The sequence below is a fragment of the Nicotiana tomentosiformis genome, chromosome 3 (assembly GCF_000390325.3).
Source record: "Nicotiana tomentosiformis chromosome 3, ASM39032v3, whole genome shotgun sequence".
Lineage (NCBI taxonomy): Eukaryota > Viridiplantae > Streptophyta > Magnoliopsida > Solanales > Solanaceae > Nicotiana > Nicotiana tomentosiformis.
This window is the reverse complement of record NC_090814.1, coordinates 131,229,014-131,238,756: the sequence shown is the minus strand read 5'-3', so window position 1 is coordinate 131,238,756 and position 9,743 is coordinate 131,229,014. Positions and strand designations below refer to the sequence as shown.

Below are 9,743 nucleotides of genomic sequence, written 5' to 3'. Positions count from 1 at the left end.
GTCACGTATTAGTAGACTTTGATTTTCAGTTTGGGTTGTAATTCAATAGTTATAACTGTTTTTAAATGTTTCCGTTTGTTTGTCTTAAAAATCCTTTATTTACCAAATATTTTAAAAAGTAATGAAATCAAAGTCAACAATTTTCGCACGACAAGGAATCAAAGTAGTGAAATTTTCCTAACAGTTCCATAGCCTCCCGAAGATAAGTACAGACGTCTCCGTACGATCCGCGAGACTCTACTAAACCGGTTTGTATCTCACGACACCTATGAACCTAGTGCTCTGATACCAACTTGTCACGACCCAATTTTTCCTATGTGTGACTTCATGACGGCACCTAGTCTCTACAACTAGGTAAGCCTAACATTTTGCAAAATAATAAAATAAAAATATAAATTTAACCAACTATTCAAAAATACACAACAAATCCCAAAACCTGGAACATCGTGAATCACAAACTACAGAAGAAAAAGTCTAGTTTCTATACATCAGAATCTAACAAGGAAAATACATAAGATAATGGACATGAGAAAGAATAGAAGGGGACTCCGAGGTCTGCGGACGCAACAGATATACCTTGAAGTCTCCAAAGCTGTCTCGGCTCACTGATAGTGCGGCTGATAAGGTACACCTGGATCTGCACACGAAAAATATGTGCAGAGAGTAGCATGAGTACACCACAATCGGTACCCAGAAAGTGCCAAGCCTAACCTCGGTCAAGTAGTGACGAGGTCAGGTCAGGGCTCTACAGGTAAATATATAATAAAATAATAGAGTGAAATACCGCAATAAAATAAAGGTTGAAATTTAACAACAATGAAATCATAGAAGGTAACAGCTCAGTACACAGAAAACACAACAGGGGATCTCCCGAGATCAGTCTCGTAGTCCCAAACGTAAATGTGCAGGGGGATCTCCCGAAATACCGTTCCGTAGTCCCAAAGTAAATATGTAACAGGGGATCTCCCGAGATACCGTCTCGTAGTCCCAAACATAAATGTGCAGGGATATCTCCCGGAATACCGTTCCGTAGTCCCAAAGAAAATATGCAAGACAGGAGGATCTCCTGGAATACCGTTCCGTAGTCTCATAGTAAATAGGCAGCGCAAACGATAGAAATATAACTACATCACAAAATTCTTACAACTTAGACTAAGTACCAGTCAGGGAAGAAGCAGAAAATTCACTAAGCATGCTGCACAGAATTCATATAAACAATTAAGACACGTAGACATGTTGTATTCGACTAAACATGATAGCTACACATATTGGAATAACTCAATTAAGAATGAAAATAGATTAGTACTCATTAAAATGGTATAACTCAAAATAACAGGAAAACATGTTACTGCTCAATAAGAAAATTGGGTTTTACCACAACTAGCCTGTGTACGTACTCGTCACCTCACGTACACGGCGCTCACATATCACAATAGTTCCAAATCTTAAAGGGATTTCCCCCACACAAAGTTAGGCAAGCCACCTTACCTCGAACCAAGCTCAATCAATCGGTCACAATGTCTTTCCCACGAATATCCGGCTCCGAATGGACCAAATCTAGTCAAAAGCAATTACATATCATAAATACAACCATAATAGACTCATCTAATTAATAAAATCAATACTTTAACAAAAATTCCAAAATTAACTAAAGAATCGCCCGTGGGGCCCACGTCGCAAAATCGGGTAAAAGTCATAAAATACGAAAGCATGTTCACTCACAAGTCTAACCATATCAAATTTACTAAAATCCACCACCAAATGGTCCTCCAAATTGACAAATCAAATTTCCAAATCCCTAGCCTCCAATTCCCGATTCCCAATCCCGAGCCCGCATCTGCGCTTCTCTTTCGCTTTTGCGCGTCCGCTTCTGCGGATCTATGGCCGCACCTGCGGTCCCAGCTAGACAGGGTCAAAATCGCTTCTGCGGCGCCGCACCTGTGGCCCAAAGTGCGCAGGTGCGATTACACCAGGTGCAGTAGCTCCAGCAATTGCATAAGTACCAAACTCAATCCGTTAAGCACCCGAAACTCACCCGAGGCCCCCTGGACCTCGACCAAACATACCAACCAATCCTAAAATACTATACGAACTTAGTCAAGCCCTCAAACCGCATCAAACAATGCTAAAATTACAAATCATCCTCCGATTCAAACTTAAGGAATTTAAAACTTCCAAATTCGACAACCGATGCCAAAACCAATCAAACCACGTTCGATTGACCCCAAATTTTGCACACGGGTCTTATTCGACATTACGGACCTACTCCAACTTTCGGAATCAGAATCCGACCCTGATATCAAAATTTTCACTACCGGTCCAAATCTCCAAAATTTTGACTTTCGCCATTTCAAGCCTAAATAAACTACGGACCTCCAAAACACAATCCAGACACGCTCCTAAGTCCAAAATCACCCAACGGAGCTAACATAACCGACGAAATTCCATTCCGGAGTCGTCTTTACACAGTTCCGACTACGGTCAAAATTCTAAGACTTAAGCTTTCGTTTAAAAACTAAATGTCCCAAATCACTCCAAATACCAAAACGAAACCTCCCGACAAGTCACAATAGCAGAAAAAGATATGGGAGAAGCAGTTAATAGGGGTTCGGGGCTCTAACTCTCAAAATGACCGGTCGGGTCGTTATATCCTCCCCCTCTTAAAACAATCGTTCGTCCTCGAACGAGCATAGAGACATACCTGAAGTGGTGAAAAGATGAGGATAACGGCTGCGAATATCCTACTCGATCTCCCAAGTCGCCTCCTCGACCGAATGTCCCCTCCACTGAACCTTCACGGAAGCAATGTTCTTTGATCTTAGCTTTCTGACCTGCCTGTCTAAAATAGCCACTGGCTCCTCAACATAAGATAGATCCTTGTCCAACTGGACTGAGCTGAAATCCAACACATGAGACGGATCGACGTGATACTTCCGGAGCATAGAAACATGGAATACCGGATGAACTCATGCTAGACTGGGAGGCAAGGAAAGCTCATAGGCAACCTCCCCAGCTCGCCGCAACACCTCAAATGGACCAATGGACCTTGGGCTCAGCTTGCCCTTTTTTCCAAACCTCATAATGCCCTTCATAGGTGAAACCCGGAGTAAGACTCGCTCTCCAACCATGAATGCAACATCGCGAACCTTCCGATCCGTATAACTCTTCTGTCTGGACTGGGCTGTGCGAAGTCTATCCTGAATCACCTTAACCTTTTCCAAGGCATCCTGAACCAAGTCCGTACCCAATAATCTGGCCTCGCCGAGCTCGAACCAATCCATTAGGGACCGACACCGCCTACCATACAGAGCCTCATACGGTGCCATCTGAATGTTGGACTGATAACTGTTGTTATAAGCAAACTCCGCAAGTGGCAAGAACTGGTCCGAAGCACCCCCAAAATCTAACACACACGCACAGAGCATATCCTCTAATATCTAAATAGTGCGCTCGGATTTTTCGTCCGTCTGAGGGTAAAATGTTGTGCTCAACTCAACTCTAGTACCCAACTCATGCTGTACAGCTCTCCAGAACCGTGATGTATACTGCGTGTCCCGATTAGAGATAATAGATACCAGTACGCCATGAAGTTTGACGATCTCACGGATGTGGATTCGAGCTAGCTGCTCGGAAAAATTGGTAGTCATCACAGGAATGAAATGAGCCGACTTGGTCAGCCTATCCACAATCACCCAAACTGCATCAAACCTCCGCTGAGTCCGTGGGAGTCCAACAACGAAATTCATAGTGATCCGCTCCCATTTCCACTCCGGAATCTCTAACTTCTTAAGCAATCCACCTGATCGCTGATGCTCATATTTTACCTGATGGCAATTCAGACATCGAGACACATACTCTACTATATTCTTCTTCATTCCCCTCCACTAGTAATGTTGTTTCAATTCCTGATACATCTTTGCAGCACTCGGATAAATAGAGTACCGCAAACTGTGAGCCTCCTGGAGAATCAACTCACGCAAACCATCTACATTGGACACACATAGCCTACCTTGCATCCTCAATGCACCATCATCTCTAATAGTGACTTCCTTAGCATCACCGTGTTGGACCGTGTCCTTAAGGACAAACAGATGGGGGTCATCATACTGATGCTCCCTGATACGATCCTAAAGAGAAATCAAGAGATTCATTTGTCAACTTTTCCACCTTGATTTATAGAACTCATGGCATAATATAGAAAGAATATTGTACCATTCATAGAATCTTACTTTCAACATTTTGCATTCCTTTCCTCCATAAATCTTCCATAACTGCTTTAATATTCTTGCCCCTCTAAGAAGAAGCTTGTTATCTTTATCTGCATTTGGCAATTCCAAGCAGGAAATAGCATTATGAGATTACTCACCAAATTATGAATGGTGTGTGTGTATGAGTTGCGCTCGTCTCTCTCGCCATCATGGGTGATTTTTTAGAGAAACAAAATTAAAAAACTTTCTTTACCAATCGCCAGTTAAAAACTAGAAATTCTAATGCTATTGAATAATGCAAGATGAAATCAGAACTTCTATTTGTCTAAACTATGCATGATTGTAATGTTCGAAAATGAGCCTAGTTACAAAATATAGTTAGTTTGCATGTTGTCTTATCATTTTCGCTTGGTTAAAATTACAAGCATTTCTTATGAGGTTGCACTTTCTAGATATTCAAATAGGTTAATCTGCAGATATATTATTTGCACTAGTAAGAAATTAAGTTTTTCTATAGAGCTGAATATAGCTTTCTTAGTTTTACCTGGGTTTACATATGTAATAAGTCTCTGAAAACATTCATATTTTCTCATACTTGAAAATGCTTATCACATCAAAAAATATCACGCACCTTTTTTGCTTCTATTGATCTTTCTCTTGTTAACTAAACAAATTTTTTCAACCCGATATACATGGTAGACAAAAGTAGACACAATTAAAAAGATTATCCAAATCAGGAAAATAAAATTAACAGAAAAATAAAGAAAATTTTGGAATGCAAAGATTAACAAATCTTCTGAAATCAACAAATAAAATGGAAAATAAGAGGTAGGGAATCTCCAAAAGCATACCGAACATCTGGAGTGTAAAAATACATTCCCCAAATTAACAGTAGTAGAAAGTAAAATTACACACATGAAATTGGCTCGCATAATTCGTTCTCCATCAGATATCACAAGAAATAATTTAGCAAACCACCAAAGTTTTTAAATTTTTGCAAGACACGCCTCTCAAATCTCAAATCTGGAATAGGGAATCAATTTTCAGCAATAAATGGGAAGGACGTAGATAGATACAGAGAGAGAGAGAAAGATAAATTGGGTTACCTAGTTATGGTTGGCGATGGCGGGATAGAGATAACTTGGACACGGCAAGTTGGGCAGCAGCCATGAGATGTTTAGAGAGTTTATCTCAAAGCAAAAGAATTGGGAGGGAGTAGGTGATTTTAGTGAAGTTGGAGGGAAAAGGAAAATAATTAAAATTGCTTTAAACTAATAGTAGCTTTTAATGGTCATTCTTCTTTACTGTCGGTAAAAGGGTTGCTTCTACCCGGCTAATATTAATGTGCCACTAATATTTTAACCTAAAGAATCAATTAGCGGCAATTGACGTACTATCCCTAAATAATTGTCGGTAAAAGACCTTTTTGTTGTAGTGAATCACCCAAACTGCATCAAACCTCTGCTTAGTCCATGGGAGTCCAACAACGAAATTCATAGTGATGCGATCTCATTTCCACTCAGGAATCTCTAACTTCTGAAGCAATCCACCTGGTCGCTGAGGCTCATATTTTACCTGCTGGCAATTCAGACATCGAGCCACATACCCTACTATGTTCTTCTTCATTCTTCTCCACCAGTAATGTTGTTTCAAGTCCTGATACATCTTTGCGGCACCCGAATAAATAGAGTACCGCGAACTGTGAGCCTCCTAGAGAATCAACTCACGCAAACCATCTACATTGGGCACACATAGCCTGCCTTGCATCCTCAATGCACCATCATCTCCAATATCGACCTCATTAGCATCATCGTGCTGGACCGTGTCCTTAAGGGCAAGCAGATGAGGGTCAACATACTGACGCTCCCTGATACGATCATAAAGAGAAGACCGAGAGACCACATAAGCCAATACTCGACTCGGCTCAGAAATATCCAATCTCACAAACTGGCTAGCTAAGGCCTGAACATCCAACGCCAATGGCCTCTCTGCTGCTGGTAGATATGCTAAACTCCCCAAACTCTCTGCCCGGCGACTCAAAGCATCGGCCACCACATTGGCCTTCCCAGGGTAGTACAAAATAGTGATATCATAATCCTTAAGCAGCTCCAACCACCTCCGCTGACGTAAGTTAAGATCTTTCTGCTTAAACAGATGCTGCAAACTCCGATGATCGGTGTAAATCTCACAAGGAACACCGTACAAATAATTTCGCCATATCTTCAAGGCATGAACAATAGCTGCTAACTCAAGGTCATGGACAGGATAGTTCTTTTCATGCACCTTCAGCTGTCTAGACGCGTAGGCAATCACCCTACCGTCCTGCATCAACACCGCGCCAAGACCAATCCGCGATGCATCACAATATACAGTATAAGACCCCGAACCTGTAGGTAATACCAATACTGGGGTTGTAGTCAAAGCTGTCTTGAGCTTCTGAAAGCTCTCCTCACATTCCTCTGTCCACCTGAACGGAGCACCCTTCTGGGTCAGCCTGGTCATAGGTGCTGCAATAGATGAGAATCCCTCTACAAAGCGACGATAATACCCCACCAAACCAAGAAAACTCCGGATCTCTGTGGCTGAGGACGGCCTAGGCCAACTCTGCACTGCTTCAATCTTCTTCGGATTCACCTAGATCCCCTCACTCGATACTATATGACCCAAGAATGCCACTGAGTCTAGCCAAAACTCACACTTTGAAAATTTTGCATATAACTTCTTTTCTCTCAAGGTCTGAAGTGCAGTCCTCAGGTAATGCTCATGATCCTCCCGAGTCTGGGAGTATATCATAATGTTGTCAATAAACACAATGACGAATGAGTCAAGATAGGGCCGGAACACACTGTGCATCAAGTGCATAAAAGCTGTTGGGGCATTGGTCAGCCCAAAAGACATCACAAGAAACTTATAGTGACCATATCTGGTCCTGAAAGCAGTCTTCGGGATATCTGGTTCCTGAATCTTCAACTGATGATATCCTGAACGTAAGTCAATATTGGAAAACACTTTGGCACCCTGTAATTGATCAAATAAGTCATCAATACGAGGCAATAGATACATGTTCTTCACTGTGACTTTGTTCAACTGGCGGTAATCAATACACATCCACATAGAACCATCATTCTTCTCCACAAATAAGACAGGAGCACCCCCAAGGTGACACACTGGGCCGAATGAAGCCCTTATCAAGCAACTCTTGTAACTGCTCCTTCAACTCCTTCAACTTAAGAGGAGCCATACGATATGGAGGAATAGAGATGGGTTGAGTGTTTGGCAACAAATCAATGCCAAAATCAATATCTGTATCGGGCGGCATGCCCGAAAGTTCAGCTGGAAACACATTTGAAAAGTCCCTTACTACTGGAACTGACTCCACTGTAGGGGTATCAAACGTATTTGTGCAGGAGGATCTCCCGGATTACCGTTCTGTAGTCCCAAAGTAAATATGCATCACAGGGGGATCTCCCAGAATATCGTTCCGTAGTCCCAAAGTAAATATGCAGCGCAAACGATAGAAATACAACTACATCACAAAATTCTTACAATTTAGACTAAGTACCAGTCAGGAAGGAAGCAGGAAATTTACTAAGCATACTGCACAGAATTCACATAAATAATTAAGACACGTAGACATGTTGTATTAGACTAAACATGATAGCTACACATATTGGAATAACTCAATTAAGAATGAAAATAGATTAGTACTCATTAAAATGGTATAACTCAAAATAACAGGAAAACATTTGCTGCTCAGTAAGAAATCAGGTTTTACCATAACTAGCCCGTGTACGTACTCGTCACCTCATGTACACGGCGCTCACATATCACAATAGTTCCAAATCTTAAGGGGATTTCCCCCACACAAGGTTAGGCAAGCCACCAAGCCACTTACCTCGAACCAAGCTCAATCAATCGGTCACAATGCCTTTCCTACGAATATCCGGCTCCGAATGACCCAAATCTAGCCAAAAGCAATTACATATCATAAATACAACCATAATAGATTCATCTAATTAATGAAATCAACACTTTAACATAAATTCCGAAATTAACTCAAAAATCGCCTATGGGTCCCATGTCTCGGAATCGGGTAAAAGTCATAAAATATGAAAGCCCGTTTACTCACGAGTTTAACCATATCAAATTTACTAAAATCCGACACCAAATGGTCCTCCAAATCTACAAATCAAACTTCCAAATCTCTAGCCTCTAATTCCCAATTTTCACCTTAAATACACACTAACTAGGTGGAAAAATACATGAGGAAGCAAGATTATTGATCAAAAATAAGCACAAGGGACTTACCTCAAGAAACCCCTCTAAATGCTCTCAAGAAATCGCCAAACCCGAGCTCAAAATGTTGAAAATGAGCAAAAATCGCGAACACTTGCATTTAAGTGTTCTGTCCAGATATTTCGCACATGTGAGCCTTCAAACGCACCTGCAAAAATTCCATCGCAGGTGCGAAAATCACTTAAGGGGGACTGACCGTATCTGTGAACAAGGGCCGCTTCTGCGAGCCCGCATCTGCGCTTCTCTTTCGCTTCTGCGCATCCGCTTCTGCGCATCTATGGCCGCACCTGCGGTCCCAGCTGGAAAGGGTTAAAACCGCTTCTACAGCTCCATGGACTCTTCTGCGGCACCGCACCTGCGGCCCAAAGTGCACAGGTGCGATTACACCAGGTGCAGCAGCTCCAGCAATTGCATCCCAAACTCAATCCGCTATGCACCCGAAACTCATCCGAGGCCCCCGGGACCTCGACCAAACATATCAACCAATCCTAAAATACTATACGAACTTAGTCGAGCCCTCAAACCGCATCAAACAATGCTAAAATCACAAATCATCCTCCGATTCAAACTTAAGGAATTTGAAACTTCCAAATTCGACAACCGATGCCGCAACCAATCAAACCACATCCGATTGACCCCAAATTTTACACACAAGTCTTATTCGACATTACGGACCTATTCCAACTTCCAGAATCGGAATCCGACCCCGATATTAAAATTTCCACTACCGGTCCAAATCTCTAAAAATTCGACTTTCGCCATTTCAAGCCTAAATAAGCTACGGACCTCCAAAATACAATCCAGACACGCTCCTAAGTCCAAAATCATCGAACGAAGCTAACGGAACCAACAAAATTCCATTCCAAAGTCGTCTTTATATAGTTCCGACTACGGTTAAAATCATAAGACTTAAGCTTTTATTTAAAGACTAAGTGTCCCAAATCACTCCAAAAACCAAAACGAAACCTCCCAGCAAGTCACAATATCAGAAAAAGATATGGGAGAAGAAGTTAATAGGGGTTCGGGGCTCTAACTCTCAAAATGACCGGCCGGGTCGTTACACAGGTTCTCCTCCCATGACTTGGAGCCAGTTCACACAGCTTTTCCTGGATAGGTATATTCCACCCTCCGAGAAGGAAGAGTTGCGGTATCAGTTTGAGCAGCTTGAGCAGGGTCATATGTCAGTGACCGACTATGAGGCAAGGTTTTCTAAGTTGTCTCGCCATGCACTTATGATAC

At 42.0% G+C, this 9,743-nt stretch overlaps 1 long non-coding RNA gene across 1 annotated transcript; it reads right to left on the bottom strand.

Annotated features, from left to right (window-relative positions):
- Positions 1-379: 379 nt before the first annotated feature.
- Positions 380-5,425, bottom strand: LOC117277710 (uncharacterized). The gene is made up of 4 exons (XR_011414513.1): positions 5,315-5,425; positions 4,230-4,318; positions 1,489-1,557; positions 380-637 (listed from the first exon to the last, which is right to left on the bottom strand). It is a non-coding gene; the product is annotated as an uncharacterized lncRNA (long non-coding RNA).
- Between the last annotated feature and the right edge of the window lie 4,318 nt (positions 5,426-9,743).